Consider the following 15,555-nt stretch of genomic DNA (forward strand, 5'->3'; position numbering starts at 1 on the left):
TGCTTGAGTAAATACTTAATTTTAATTAATATTATGAGACCATTTTAGTTCGAATGGTAAGGATTTATTCTATACTTTTTGCGATGATATAACTACGGAACAAATTCAGTCAACGTTCAAGTGTGTAATATGTATATCTTGATACCTCTATCGTAGGTAACAATTTGTTACTCGGCAGGACAGTGGCCAATGCTACAGAGTTCCTTGATACGAAGGGCCCCTGGTTCGATCTCAACCAATTAAATTTAAGGTAGACAATATTGGATTTTCTCCGAATACTCACTTTTCCCCCACATTCTCATTTCTTTTCAAAAATTAAACTCGAATTTCTCGAAAAAGGACATTTAAATTGATTTTTAAAAAATCCTGTATCTAGGTTAGAAAAGTACATTTTTAAATATAATTTTAAGATCATGGTGGGACCGAGAGATGCTAGCTTCCGGTCTGCAAATTGTGAGATCTGACGAGAAGATACGAAAGACTCCAACAAGCTAAGATAGTTCGTTCAAACTCGCACGAACAGAATTCCGTCTCTGGAAGAACCAACAGTTTCCACCGTAGGAAAAGAATATTCATACTAATGACAGCAGGCCTCCGCTGAAGATCGAACTTACGATTACGCATGGGTGTTAAACACTCTCCTTGTTAAAAGCCCTATACTGTATTTTATTTATATTTTCATTTTATATTACATTACATTCATTATCCTAAGTATGACGTAACACTTATGAAATAAGTAGCGGCCCCGTTTTAATACTTCCCAAAAGCTTTTTTTTTTCTTGTCTGTAACACATTACGAATTTATATAAACAATTAAGCATAATAAGTCCACTTTTTATACGTAGTCATTGAGACTGTTCACTAGAACTCGCCACTGCAAATAGAACGCACCAACAAATTAACCTTGCACTTGATACAATGCTGTAAATATACGTATTTTTATTTAAAATTTACCTTATAGTAAGTAATGTTATAAGACCAACTGTAAAACCATAACTTTGCAATGGTCATAGGCACACTGACATGGACGCTTTCACAAAATACCCAAATTTAAAAAAAAAAAAAAAAAATCCCATATAAACAACAGCGCAATCCATTATTCACAACAAATCCTAACCACAATCCCTTTTCTTGTCCCGCCTCTACATTCAAATTACTACTTGCAACACAAATATTAAGCTACAGCTATTTTCATTATTTTTGATCACATGAAGTACCACAATCACCACTGATTCATACAAGTGTATCTTTTTAATCATCCGTTTATTCACAATAAAAATCGATTTCAAGCGCTGTGCACAAATAATTTAGGTGTGTTCCTTGCATAGCTGCATCATTTCATCAATTTTACGCTCTTTAATTTTCATTACTGTTTTTGTACAATATCAAATGACCAGTCTGGTGTAAAAATAATCAATTGCTATAAATAATCAATCACCAAGCGACCTTGCTGTCAATGAACACTACGATTCACAGGTTACCTGATAGCGTGAGCAGACTTCATCTCCAACACTGCGTAGGTGTGAAATAAAAGATTTCTTTCGACCGGACAACTTCATCAAAGGGGTATTCTTCTTCTATCATTTGCACAATGTAAATTAAACTACTTTTCTTTACGTTTTGATCATGCTACACCTATATAACATAACACATGTGGTTTGACACATCTTCCATCTTTCCGAACACCGATTTCCCGGATGCACACGATTACCCATGAGCTGTGATCTGTGAACAACTGAGCATCACGTAGCGCCATCTCTCAGCATCTCTCTCCCTCCAATGTATCTTTTTTACTGTCCGTGACATCAAGCAGAAGGTTTTTGATGAAAGAGTTTTACGCGTTATAGAGATGCTAAAGATCTGATACAACAACGAAAGCAGTGAATATCTTTAATTTAATGTTTCTACTATGCATAGTGTCTTAATTTTTCGGGGTGTGGTTAGTTTTGATGATGTTGCTTGACCCCGGAACCTACAGCTGGTAAAGAGCGGAGCATTGACCTTTAACATCGTGACAGTATGCGGACATTAATTTGTTATTGGTTCGATTCATTTCATTGGGTTTAGAAAGTTGCAAACACCATTCAGAATAGAAGTTATAAAAATCGTTCACATAAGTAGAATACATATCAAATAATTCCCATAAATGAAATAAAAATTATTTCTATAGTCGCTGGTTTCATATATCAACTTTTTGTTGATGACCTCATCCGTTCATAAGCCACAGTCAGCTGCCGCTCACTTTGGATAGTAGTTGTGTAGTTCTCAACCCACGTCCGACAAAATGAATGGTTTATGTTTGATGACGTCTTTTGGTTGTCATGGTGACAATGTCCTAGAAATTTAAATAGATCCAGAAATCACTCTCAAGAAACTATAGATCAAATTCAGTGTCCACATGACCTGCCCTGCAGAGTACCTATATGAAGTAAAGTTAAAGCTTAGATACGATTCTAGGACTTGAGAGAGTGAAAATTAGTATTCTAGAGCAGATCAAATAAGAGCTCTTGTTATTTTTTTCCTTATTAGTAAGGACAATAGGCTTAACATTGTGTTAAAATGTTCTATAGTAGTTTTCTATTTATATAAATTTTGGATTATTTGAGGTTTCAGAAAAGCATGATTTAATATATTGAGAATTGTACTACTACCTTAATTACTCATATTGAATTTTATCTAAAAATACCATCTAGGAAGGGCATGGGGGCGATTTCCCCCCTGAGTTTAAGGAGCACATGTTTTTTTTAACGAATTGTACACTAAAATACTATTTTTTTTTAAAAAAAAAAAAAGTGAAGTCCTATGTCGGTGGAAATCTTCCTGGCAAAATCTGAAATTACGCTACTGTTGTTCTCAATTTTGAAAGACAATTAGACAAGATCCCCTTAGGGCGGATTTTCATGCAAGCGTCCATTGTGTTCGTTGCTTGCGATTTCTATGTGTAGCCAACAGAAAGTTGTGTTACACGTAGAACCATACTTGAACAACTTTCTCAATTGGCTATTCAGCCAAAACGCAAGCAAAGAACGCAATGGACACTTGCATAAAAATCCGCCTTAAGCTTTATGAGAGGTTATTGTTTACCCCGAAAATAAAGGGGGAAACTGGAAATACGTGCTAAATAGTGTTGTTAAAATTGTAATAATCTAATCATAATTTAAATAATCTAGAGTATTCTTCGAAGAGAAATAAAATGAAATGGCTTATTTACGTTCTTACCTATGTTCTTTACATTAAAGGAGGTGCATAATCAAAGTGGATAATTATGAAGTAATTAATGGAATGAGAATGTGGGAGAACATAGAGAAAACCCACGGACCCATCGAAAACTCATGCGGTCAGTGACCGGACCAGAGGTAAGCGCTCTTTCACTGAGTCACCAATAATAGCCTAAAAACTAGTTGAAAATCCATGGAAGGAACCTTTGATGGGTTTGAATCGACCAGTCTGTCATTCTCTCAAGTCGCTGCCCGCACTGCCAACATAATTTGTTTTTATTCAATCCATCCAAGTGTTGGCAGCACTGCTTAACTTCAATGACCTATTGCGAATTGTTAGATCAGTGTTTATACCAGATTGAAATTAAAAAAAAAAAAAAGCAGAAAATATGTTTTGTGAATGCATTCTATTAACCAAAGTTAACATCTTAGAAAATTTTAATGTGTTTAATAATATCATCAGTTCTACAGCATTTATTTGCCCATTTCTCAGCGTTGCGAGCTTTGCTTGAGCTACCTTTCATATCTTAATGGCAACACACACACACACACACACACACATAAACATTAATAAAAAAAAGAAGACAAGAATCTTACACAACATTAAGTCTCTATTATTATGAGTCATGATTCTATCCTTTGTGTGGGTCGGAAAGGAGCTTTGAGTCATAGATACAAAGGTCTTACAAAAAATCTGGGAGTGTAAAAGCATGTCAGGCCACACTACACGCTTCACTGAGATTTTTTTTCTCTCTCTCTCTCTCGCTTCCAGCATCAGCGATTTTCTTTTTTAAAGTTTATAGAAACAAACTTACGGGAGCAGTGGCGTAACTAAAGGTTTGGGGGTCTCCCTGCAGACAGCGTGGAGTGGGGCCTCTTCTAAACGTCCAACTTCACGATTTGGGGGCCTCTGATGGCTTGAGATCCCCCACAATCTGGGGTCTGCGGGGCTCTTATTTACGCCCCTGTACGGGAGTATTATTTATATATTTAACGCTGTGAGTAAACGCTAAACTGTACATAATGATACAAATTGCCATCTAAATTTCTTGTGCTTAGTGGTTAACTTCTTTGCCATTTGTACAGGAGCTCCGTGTCCGATTCCCGCTGAGAGTAGTAGTTCTGATACCATATTAAGCTCTAGGTTTATATCATTATATCTAATGTAGCGTCCATATTAATCATCATCATTTTCTCATGATTGGAAGGAAGGTCACACGCCGCAACTTAAGCATAGCCGAAGTCATCTACTTTCTATTCTGTTCATCAGTTTAGTTGTTTCCTTCCTTCTCCATCTTTTTATTCTATCCAGGTTCGTAACCAGAATACAAAGACAGGGGGTTGAGATCATTTTAAGGAGAGCTAATTAGACTTCACCTCATGTTCTAAACTGTTCATTTTTTGAACATGCATTTATCTAAACAAAGAACTGAAAATTTCATGGGTTTAGTTGTTCGCAGGGATCTCAATAGTCACAGGTCACCCTTAGCTATGTGCTTGTTTTTACCACTAACCATGTCCCTCAGGATACAATTCTTTCAATTTAGGCCCTAGTTTCGTTTTAATCTCCAATATTTTTCTTACCTTCACTATTAATGATTAACACTGGGATTGCCTATCTCTCCACTCCACTCCACTCCACTTCTAAGTTCTTCTGCAATATATTCCCATGCAGCAGTGGTCGAAGTGAGACGGTATGCGGTGGTATGCCATACCGTCTCTGGTTTTTCAGTGAGCAAGACATACCGTCACTGGAGAGTAGATGATAATTACCTTTAATAAATTCGTTTTTATACACAGTAATTGACGAATAGTTTTGTATGTAAAAAGGATTTTTTTTATGTAGAAATAATTTCTAAGTTGACAACCCAGACATTTTTGTTGTCATTTTCCTACTTTTTTTTTTTTTTTTTTTTTAATGAGGCGTCTTCAAGGAAATTCTTCTAGTTTATATTTTATGTGCTATATTGATTTTTTCTTATATAAGTGTGTGTGTGTCGTCTTGCTTTAATGTATATAAATGTCGTGTTTTGAGCATGGGCGGATTTATGAGTTGTTTGCTGTGGGAGGAGGGTCGGTCCTTCCAGGCGTTTGGAATACCCTTCAGTCGAGTTGGCGTCCGAGAGTTTTCCCACAGGAAATTAATATAAAACTTGGTTTTTGAGTATTTTCGGGTATAATTCTCTCTAATACCACGTAAGGGAATATTTTATTTTTCCATGAATTGATGGGGGATCAAAGTTTTTCCATGCCCCTCTAACTACAGTGAAGCTCTCCAATGGTCTTCAGTTTATGTAAAAAAAAAAAAAAACTTTTAGGCAACATTCCCTCACTGTATATCAACATTTAGATAGCCGGTATGTAGTGTCAAAATCATAATAAAACCTACCTACCTCTGATTTTTTCCACTTCGAACACAGTTTCGTTTTAATCTCCAATATTTTTCTTCCCTTCGCTATTAATGATTAGCACTGGGATTGCCTATCTCTCTACTCCACTTCTAAGGTCTGCAATATATTCCCATGCAGCATCTACTTTAAAACTTTCTAAATGGTTCTGATTTCTAATTTCCCCTCTCTCATGGTACTGCGTTAATTAAAAATGTTGTAATTAAGGTTTGCGCACCAGACAAGACGAGACGAGTCAGAGCTTTTTCAATAGAAGCAGATACTTTTCCGAGACGAAACAAAATTCACGACATATTTTTGAGACGAGACAGCCATATTGATCTTGTATAAATGATACGACTTTTGTATAAGTTTTAAGTTACTAACTGGTTCAAATCTTAATTTTTCGCCTCTTATAAAATTTCCACGACATAATCTGCGTCATAATCATCTCTTGTGAGAATCTTTGGCCTAAAACATCCTCATCGGTTTTCCTTTCCACCCAGGATTTATTTATATGCTTTCTTCAACTTTCAGTGGTTCAACCGTATTCGCAGACCTTGGCATCTTAAATTATTTTCCTACGTTATACAATGATGACATTTTGCGCAGCAACACAAGTTGGGTGTCAATACAATATTCCACTGCAATTTTTATACATTTCTATATAGTTATATATTTTTTCAAATCAAATCTCTACTTTGGTTTTAAAGATCAATATCACCCTTTTTGTATGCAGCCAGCTTTACGTTTAAGTAGACAAAGATATGTAATACATAGGGGTTAACATTTACAATTTCGGACAAAAATTTAGATTTTCACTATTTTACATAACATATTTAATAAAATAAAAAAAACACTTAATTAAAAATTTAAAAAGTCCTAAACACATGCTTCTTTTAAAAAGATTATCAAACAAAAAACAAATAGTATTACAAAGTAAAAAGTAATTTTGTTTTCAAGAAAATTATATATATATATATATATATATATATATATATATATATATATATATATATATATATATATATATATATATATATATATATATATAAATTTACTATTAGTGCATGACTAAAAGAAAAGCATGGGATTCGCTCTCAAATACAGTCAATTTATTAATTTTTCAGTTCTCATATAAATCAAGTGATTGTATATGAGAGCGTTCCCCATGTTTTTCTTTTTAGACGTGAATAAATATAACCTTACGAAATTCTACTTATGCATGACAATAAAGAAAAGCATGGGATTCGCTCTCAAATGCAGTCAATTTACTAATTCTTCAATCCTCATTTAAAGCAAGTGATTGTATAAGAGAGTGCTCCGCATGTTTTTTTTATTTTTTTAAAGTCATATATATGGAATAGTATTCTTGAAACTAGAATTATTTTTTACTTTTTAGTATGATCTGTTATTTAAAAAAAAAAGAAAGCAAATATTATTTCAACTTATTTTATTTTTTCATTCTCTATCTGCACATTTAAAACCATTTTCACAGTGTTTTATTATCAGTACTGAAACGGAACATTAAACTCCAAATAAGTTGATATAATATTATCAGTAAAGTTATAAATATTATAAAGATAAACCTTTTATGAAATAATAATATTTAAAAAAAAAAGAAAAGAAATTTGAGGATCACTAGAAAGAGAGTAAGACTGCCTTGTTAGCAGAGACGGGAAAGTTTAATCAATCTGAGTAGATCGACATTTATGAAAGTACTATCAGTAGTTCTTTCAGAAAAAATGTTCCGGGGGAAGGGGCACACATGGTATTCTGGAGGGCACTGCTGATACTATTCTATTTATTACTATATTATAGACGTATTATTTTGGTCTCTTCCGGGGGGAATTCTCTGAGCTCCGAGGGGGAGCAGTGCCCCCCAAAAAACATGTCTGGAAGAAACACTGAGTTCTATAATTCCAAATTCGAAGAAAAACCTATTCTAATATTCGTCATTTGAATCTTCAAGCAAAATTATTGCTCCAATAATTCTATAAACTCCGAACAATATTTGAATGTGTGAACAGTGGTCTAAATTTTTAATTTAACGCCCCCTGGTTGCATCCGTTAGGCGTAACGAGGTGAATGATTTCTTGAAATTAAATGATTACGAAAGAATTGGAGGAATTAAAAAAGCGAAAGGAAACGAGAAAATCTGCGGACATGATGTTGTCCATCTCAAACTCACGTGGTCTAGCATCAAACCAGGAACCCATAGCATCAAAAGTGAGTTTCTACCACTGAACTCCTCGAACAATTCTTCGCATAAGTAGTACTCGAATAATAGTAATAAAATTAAATAAAACTATTTGAACAACGAATATTTGAATAGTTATTCGAACAATCTTATTAGCGTTTGCGCCTTTGATGTACGAGGTCCCGGATTCGATTTTCAGTGGGATAGCATTAAAAAAAATCTGACCTCTGGATTCAGATTCCACCTTAAACTATAGATTTACGTCTCATACACCCTCGGTGCTAAAATGAGACACTAAACTTTAACCAACCAATTGAAGACTTTTAACAGTACTACTTTTCAAAGATTTTTTCAATAAAATTACATAAAATCACTAGACATTCAATCATTTTAAAATTATAACGTGTTTGAACTAGTAATGATTAGTATAAAGATTCTTCTTCTTTTTAGAAATGAAATGAAATCTTTACGCCCCACTTTTATGCCGGCTAGGCTCAAGGAGATGGTCACGATGTGAAATGAAGGAAAGGGTGTAATGAAGAAAGTGGGAGGAAACTGGAGAACACCAAGAAAATCCACGCACACGGCGTTTGTCCACCACAAAATTCACTTGGCGCGATCTGGGATCGAACCAAAGGACCCTATGCAAAAGAGGTGAGCTTTTTACCGCTGACCACCGCGGCCCCTAACCTCTAGGGGAGAATCTCTGGGACCCGGAAAAGGAAGTGAGCCACCGCGGCCTTTCTTCTTTTTAGAGTGTAACGTCCCACACTATGAAACCAACCGTGAAATATATGTAATGAAAAATGTTGCGTGTATATTTTAGTGCTGTGCTAGAACATATTTTACCGTTTTATCCAGTGTAAAGCAGGATTGAAGCCCATTTTATCCAGTGTATACCTGAGCGTCAAGGGGGCCCCTATAGCCCTCCCCTTGGATCCGCCACTATATATATATATATATAAGTACGGACTACCTATTAAAGTACTTGATTTGGGTACACCAAAGAAAATATTACAATTTGGTGTAGCTGTACGGTAAAACTATGGCATATTTTGCTTGCTTTATTGTTAAATTCTGTTAAATACGTACAAATTTATACGTATACAATTTTATACATTTATACAGGTAGCTATAATTTTATAAAGGTAGCCAAGAAAGTTCTGTCGCTTTTTGTGGAGGTCTGTGTTATATTGGCCCTCACACCGTGAGTTGAATGCGAATGAATATAAAGCAAAGGTCAGTTGTTGGTGTGGGTATATCCAATATACTACCTGTTTGTGGCAGTTCAGTTGCCACGCCCGGAACTTGCGTAAGGACAGAGTGAACATGGGACCTCCAAAGAGCGTCATAAGGGCGTAAATGCTGTACGAGTTCAAATTGTGGTCAAACGCCGCTGTAGCAGGGTAGAAGATATGCCAGGCCTTTGGTAAATGTGTCGTGACTACGCGGACACTGCAGTGGTGGTTTAACAAGTTTAAGAAACACTAAAAAGACGCACCACGTGCCGGAAGACAAACACATGTACAAAATGAAAATTTCAGGCAGTAATTGAGGTGAACAGTGCCCATATATGTGAGGAACAGGGACTACAATTCAATATGAGTGGAGAAACCATTCGGCAGCACCCCACCAACTTGGGAAGCACTACAAGTTGAGTCGATGGGTCCCACATGGTTTGACTCCGGGCAAGAATACGCGAGCAGACATCTGTGTTTCTTTGCTGTCTTGTCTAAGGAAGGAGCCATTTCTGGACAGTGTTTTGACATGTGATGAGAAGTGGGTCCTGTACGAAGCTCAACGGCGCCGTCATCATTGGTTAGCATCCCATGAACCGGTTCCAAAACAGCCGAAACCAGCACTGCACCAGAATAAGATTCTAATGTGTGTTTGGTGGACTGCTCGCGGCATCGTGCATCGGGTACTGCCTGCTACCAGCTGGTTAGAGCATTAATGCAACTGTGTACTGTCAGCAGTTGAACCGTGTTTAAGAAAAACTCATAACTCTGAAGCCAGCACTTCTGAATCACAAAGGGGTCCTCCTGTTACAGGACAACGCTAAGCCCCACGTGCCTAGGATGACCCGGGACACCGCTTTGGATGGAAAACACTAATGCATTCACCATACTCCCCGGACATTGCACCGTCCAATTATCACATGTTCAATTACTTGAGCAATCACCTTAGAGGACGCCAGTTCAAATCGCTAGTAGAAGTGCAAAATACGCTTGATACTATCTTCGCTTCACGGCCCACCAAGTTCTACTGCGATGTAATCCGTGCCCTTTCAGAACGTTGGCAGAAAGTCGTCGATGCTGATGGGTACTATTTTTGATCTTTCAGGTACGTCTTCGGTGACATATCGATGTTCGAAGGCGGTAGGTGAAAAAGCGATAGAACTTCTTTGGTTAACTTTATAGAAGAGAAGAGTTTAGTCATTTCTAGCTAGATTCTATGCATTGTTTAGGTATTTTCTGAAGTCATCTGTTGGAAATACTGTTCAGCTCATTAATTTGTGTAGCTTTTGTTATACAGTTTGTGCATTAGTTCTTTTTTCTTCGTAATAAAACGAGGATTTTAATTGATTGAATTGAATTGGTTTCTTTTTAACTCTATTTAAATGTCTTATGTTTTAAGAAATAAAATTTTGTAATGCATAACTTCAACATTCACAAATCGGATTTAAATTAAATAATTTATAATTATATGCAACACAAATTATTTTTCAATAAAGCAAGAAACATTTAATTATACTTGAAAAAGAAAGCAGTAAAATCAGATCATTAAGATTCCAGTTGATTTCGAAGAAAAAAGAATACCTGTCTACACAAATCGAATTGTCAGGTTTAAAGAAAGGAATGAAGACCAAAAAGTGTCAACATGAATTGTTGTGTTCAACATTATCCCGAAGCTTCACTCTACCCGTCAGATACAAGACTGAAACAAAAACCAATCCTTAGTAACCATATTTGGTGGTTATCGACTGAAAACTCTGTCATTTGTACAATTTTGTTTCGATTTCTCAACATTATGATTTTTGCACTTATTCCCTTCTTAAAACTGATGATTTAATTAAGGTCTCTCTATATAAGTATATATAACAGGCAGTGGCGTATTTACGATTTTCTTCCGGGAGAGCTTTGCTAACTTTCGGGAGGGGGCTTTGCCTGAAAATGTGAAAATTCTGCAAGGTATTTCATATATCTGCAAGGTATTTCATTCATCATCAACATGGGTGTTCTGCAATTATGGTAAATCATTGAACGCAGCTGAGAATCTTTCATGCTCCATGGTCGTCCGCTAACCCAGTAGTTCTCAAAGTGGGGTCCACGACGACTAAAAATTGAAATGTGTTGTAATAAATTGGAATTTACAGCGGTGATACGAGAAGCATTTTTTTCAATTACTAAAAAGAAAGCAATTAGAAATTATACCTACTTTGTATATTTAAATATTTTCCTACTTTTATTAAATGTGTGCCCAGTGAGTATGAAGAATTGTCTAAAAAAGCATTGAAACATTTGAGTTGAGTTGATTTTAGTTTAGCGTCCCTTTCAGCAGCGAGGCTATAGGAGATGTGGACCTACTGATTAACGTGGAATCCGAAACACATGAGCTCCCGCCGGGAATCGAACCCGGGTCTCCCACGCCAAAGGCGCGTACGCTAACCGCTTAGCCACGGAGGAGCTCCTAAAACATTTGATACCTTTCCCTATCACTTACTTATGTGAGCAAACTTTTTCTGTTTTTTGCAGCATTAAAACCTTAAAGCGAAATCTTCTTAATATTGAATCGGACTTAAGATTGATGGTGACAAAACTTATTCCAGATTTCAATGCAATTATGGGAAAACACAAGGGATTTCATCCCTCACCTAACTGACCACACATTTGAAAACATTGTTTATGAGGTGGATTTTCTTTTAAAAAAATGATTTTAAGTCTTGAAAGTTACTTTATTCTCAATTGAAATTTCGTTCACTAGGAAACAATCATGTATCTTTAGAATAAATAATTTAATGCCTTATTTTTCTTGATCTTTTTCTTGTCAGTGGTAATTCTAATTAGTATATGTTCTTTTAATACCATGTGAAATTTCAGATAGTATTGCAAGGAGTCCGCAGATCACTTTCCGAATGAACAAGGGGTCCGTGTTATCGGAAAGTTTGAGAACCACTGCGCTAACCTCTTCGTCTTCATGTGCCATTTTTCTGTTTTGACATGTCCGTTAATTGTAGTCTCCTTTGCTCCCTCCTTCTCTTTCCTGCCACCATACCCTCTAGCACGTCACAGATGGTGTAGTTCCTTCTTAGTCAATGTCCCAGCCAGCTTCTCTTCCTCTTCTTAATAACATCTAAAATTGTTCTTTTCCCCCATCATTTCTAACACTCTCTCATTCGTATATCGCTTGATCCTACTAATTCTCTCCATTCTTCTCCACACCCGTATTTCGAAAGCTTCCAATTGTTTTTAATCATTTTTGGCTTTTCTTGGATTCGATTCTGCTTAGAAAATTTATACAAAATACTTTGAATTCATTTATTGTTGGTATTCACTGCAGAATTAATTTGATATCAATCAATTTTGTGGAGTCTTATATTGGCGATAGAGTTACCATTTTTTTGCTAAACTTAAAGTGGGACATTTATTGAATATGTGCAAATTCTTGGTTCCTCATATCCAATTTTGTACATGTAAGAATTTATTAAGAATGATATAACGAAAATATATTCGTGAGGAACATACGTACGAAACAAAATTCGTGGCATCAGCTTGTTGGTGATTAGTGGAGTAAAAATCGTGAGCCATTTAAACGGTCAAAGAACAAGACCATTGGCGGTAATTTCACTGGTGTCAACAAGAAAAATTTTGACAAAACATCGATATCTTAACAATCATAAATACACAGCGTGGATCGAAATTTACAAATGTCAGTAAGAATTTTTCTCACATATTTTGTAACTGTTTAGGATAATGTGACATCCTATCATCGTTCTTCCAGTTACGACGCTACACGGAGCAAGAGGCAGGTTTCCACCGACTACTCTCCCAGACATGTATTGTACCGTATTTCAAATAATACAGAACTATTATATTTGATGTACAAAAAAAAATAATAAAATAAAATAAAAAAATAACTTCCCCCTCAAAATGTCTCTGGCTCTCTGCTTCCCCTCCCCTTCTCCAAGAAATTAAAACTGCGGTCATCACTGCGTCCTTCGCAGCGTAATTCGAAACGTGAAAATTTTCTTTAAACTCGGGTGTTCCGCACAATTCGGTACTGCTGGCAACCCTATTCGACAATGTCAAGAAATTTATCGTAGGTAAAATCAGTGTTTTACAACCGAGTTTATCATATTCATTGTTCCTTCCCACATTTGAGCTGATAATACAATGTCAAATTTGTAGTGATGTTTTACTTCAGCATGTATCGTTGATAATGTTATTTCATACGATAACTATTATAGAGGGTGTTTCAAAACAACATCGACGATGTTTGGGAGGTGATTTCTGACACCAAGATAAGACAAAAAGTATATACAAACCTGGGTGCACAAATGCTTTCTTTCGAAGTTATATGCTGCCGAAAACATAAATAATAATAATAATAATAATAATAATAATAATAATAATAATAATAATAATAATAATAATAACTTTAAAGGTCCCTAGCTCCACAAGTATGGGACCTACCGTAGTCGGGTCAAGACTTCACATAGGAATTAGTATGTGTCCTGTTCAAATATCTATGTTTCAGAATCTTGTGGTAGTTCCGCAACAAATTTTATAGAGGAGGGCTAGTTGGAGAGTACTTCAAATTATATGCCCTTAGCCAAACTCTCTATATAAAGTTGTTGCTTATTACCTTAGGATTTTGAAACATGTATTTTTGGATAGAGCATATACTAGTTCCTAAATGAAGTCTTGACCCGACTACGGTAGGTCCCATCATATTGAAACTATGGACCTTTAAAGTTCTATTTTTTTATGTTTTTCACGTTTCCTATAACTCCGAAAGAAAGCATTTGTACACCCAGGTTGGTCTGTACTTTTCGTCTTATCTTGGTGTCAGGAATCACTTCCTAAACATTGTCGGTGTTGTTCAGAAACACCCTGTATATGTCTGTACATACACATGAGGTAGAAATTGATTTATCTAAGTGGGACACAATGAATCAGGGAGGGGAAAGTGAGGCAAAATGATACCATTTGCCACATCGGACTCTTATGATTATCCAGTACTAAAGAAAATCTTATATACGGTACCTATGTAAAACAATAAGGCAATGCATTGCGAAAATTCCATTTTTAAGCTATCATACTGATGTTATAGAAGCAACTCTTCAAAGTAGATAGGGAAAAGGAAAGAGCGAAATTATTTTGTTGTAAAACATTGATTTTATGCTAAATGGGCCGTTTTATTTCCCATTGAAACTTCGTCTTTAATAAAACAGTACCAAAGACAGTTTAATGTATCAATTTTTCGTTGTTGAAATAATTTAGGCCAAAAGTTGTATTTGTGTCGCGAGATTTGCCAAACAACTAAAACAAGATTCTTTCTTAGCAGATTCATGTCATATCTTCTTTTTCTTCTTCTTCTTCTTCTTTAAAGTGCTTGTGAAAAGTTCACAGGTGTAGTTAGCTCCAACAGGAGGCATTTTACTACATGTTTGGCATAATTTAAGATTTAAGATAACGCCTCACTCAGAAGAACTCTTTTAAACCCTATTTTCTTTATTTGCTTTTTCCAGGTACGACTAAAATAAAGAGTGGAAAGAGCATGGGAGATGCAAAGGACCATCATGAAAGCTTACCCTCTCATCACTTTTCTGCATCAATACGATGGACCAGCAGACTATGCTTCGGTCAAAGGTGACCTCGGAATGCAGTAACCGAACACGTAGGCGAGGTTTCAAGATGTGCAAAAAGCCCAGAGGTCATCGGAGCGCGTGGCTTGAATGTTTGCGCAATTCATGACGTCACTGCAGAATTTATTGCCAGTAGGAAGAAAAGACCAGGGATAAAAAATTGTTATTCTGTTTATTTTCAATGTAAGCAAGTCAAGTCAAGAAAGATCTTTGGAAGTAATCTGCTGCAGAGAACATATGCACAGACCAACTGTTTCAGATTTCTAGTTGAGTGATAATAAAGTAAATTATTACCAACCATCAAAACTTAGTTTCTTTTCGTCTGAAGTTTTAATTTTCATTATTTGTGAAATCTTTTATTGTTGTAAGATCATAAGATTCAATTGTATCAATGCATACTACGCTCAAAATGAATTTAATGAACTAAGCAATACTAAACTTGAAAAAAAAAATAATCAAAATTTGAGATCAATTACTCATTTTGAAATCTCCTATGGTAGCAATGATTTCCTTAGAACTATTAGAATTCATTTGAAACTGCAGTGTGATTTCATATTTTGCTTGGGAGGGGCAGGATTCTCATCCACATAACAATTTTACGTTTCTTTATTAATATATTAACACACAATTGATTAAAACATATGTATGTTCCAAATTCAAGCAGGGAAATCCCTCCACCCTCCCCACATGATGCCCCTAATTTGAAATCTTTCAGTTTAACGTCCCACGATTATCTCCTTTAGACTATGGAAGACGAATAATTAAGGCAACTGAATGATGATGGAATAATCGGCGGAATGAGAATATGGGAGGAGAGGGAGTACCTCGACAAAACTCACGGATACGATGTCCACCACGAACTTCCATGATCGGGGATCGAAC

General features: G+C 35.8%; 1 protein-coding gene and 1 long non-coding RNA gene across 2 annotated transcripts in view; one reads left to right on the forward strand and one right to left on the reverse strand.

The window, feature by feature from the left end:
* LOC145672153 (leucine-rich repeat flightless-interacting protein 2) overlaps positions 1 to 1,723 on the reverse strand; it is a 186,557-nt gene extending 184,834 nt beyond the window's left edge. Inside the window, exon 1 of the mRNA XM_081741490.1 lies at positions 1,482 to 1,723. The gene's annotated coding sequence lies outside the window, so the exon portion shown is untranslated. The remainder of the gene's footprint in view (positions 1 to 1,481) is intronic.
* Positions 1 to 14,979, forward strand: part of LOC145672154 (uncharacterized) — a 137,540-nt gene extending 122,561 nt beyond the window's left edge. Inside the window, exon 3 of the long non-coding RNA XR_014128616.1 lies at positions 14,557 to 14,979. This is a non-coding gene — a long non-coding RNA (uncharacterized LOC145672154). The remainder of the gene's footprint in view (positions 1 to 14,556) is intronic.
* The last annotated feature ends 576 nt before the right edge of the window (positions 14,980 to 15,555 follow it).

Source organism: Thermobia domestica, chromosome 15 (assembly GCF_964235325.1).
Source record: "Thermobia domestica chromosome 15, izTheDome1.hap1.1, whole genome shotgun sequence".
NCBI classification, from domain to species: domain Eukaryota; kingdom Metazoa; phylum Arthropoda; class Insecta; order Zygentoma; family Lepismatidae; genus Thermobia; species Thermobia domestica.